Raw genomic sequence first — 861 nt, 5'->3', positions numbered from 1 at the left:
TTAAGGAGACTTTATGGAGTTTGACCGACAAACCCTCAGGTGACGAGGTAGGTGCAACTGGAGATGGAAATACGTCAAATCAGGACGATGGAACGAAGCAGAAAATGGGTGCAATTCCGAAAAATCCGGCATCACAACATAAACAGAACATAACCTCAAAGGGTAAGAAAGATACCCAGCAGAGAGTACCATACGAAGAGTTGGTACGTAAACTTGAGACCATTCTACAACGACTGAAACCCCAGGGTAGCCCCGACCATCAGAAGGAATCGGAAGATCGGAAACGCACGGAACAGGTTAAGAGAAATAGGAAGATGCCAGCTAGAGACGTTGATACGGAGAACGACAGCAGTGAGTTTGAAACGGTCGATCAAAATTGCAATATATATAGTACACGGAGTAGTAAACGGAAGGTTACTCGAGGAGGCAAGAGTCCTAGGCCGAAACGCGACCAGGAATATACAACAGATGAATCCAGTAGCGAATACGGAGAACCGCAGCGATCCAACCAAGGACTTCAGGCTGATGTATGGCAGGCATCAAGGAACTGGCAGCCAACGGAACCGGCATCAACGAGATGACGAACGGTACAGATACAGGCGAAGAAGTCACAGCGGTGACCGATTTAGTACAAGAAGCTCCTTTACATCTGATGGACATAGGGGTAGGAATTTTCAGCCAGCTCGAAGGATTGAGCACTGGAAGCTCTCCTTTTCAGGGGACAACAGAACAGCATCCATAGAAAATTTCCTCTACAAGTTAAAGAAGATAGCAGAACGAGAAGGAGCTCCTCAGTGGAGTTTACTTCGAGACATACACTTGATCTTGGAGGGTCACTTCGAGGAGAAAATCAGGTTTCGG

This window comes from Ochlerotatus camptorhynchus, unplaced genomic scaffold, assembly GCF_037179485.1.
Source record: "Ochlerotatus camptorhynchus isolate MF236.1 unplaced genomic scaffold, CSIRO-AGI_Acam_v1.1 ptg000574l, whole genome shotgun sequence".
In the NCBI taxonomy this organism is placed as follows: Eukaryota; Metazoa; Arthropoda; class Insecta; order Diptera; family Culicidae; genus Ochlerotatus; species Ochlerotatus camptorhynchus.
The sequence above is the reverse complement of the archived record's forward strand: the minus strand, read 5'-3'. Positions refer to the sequence as shown.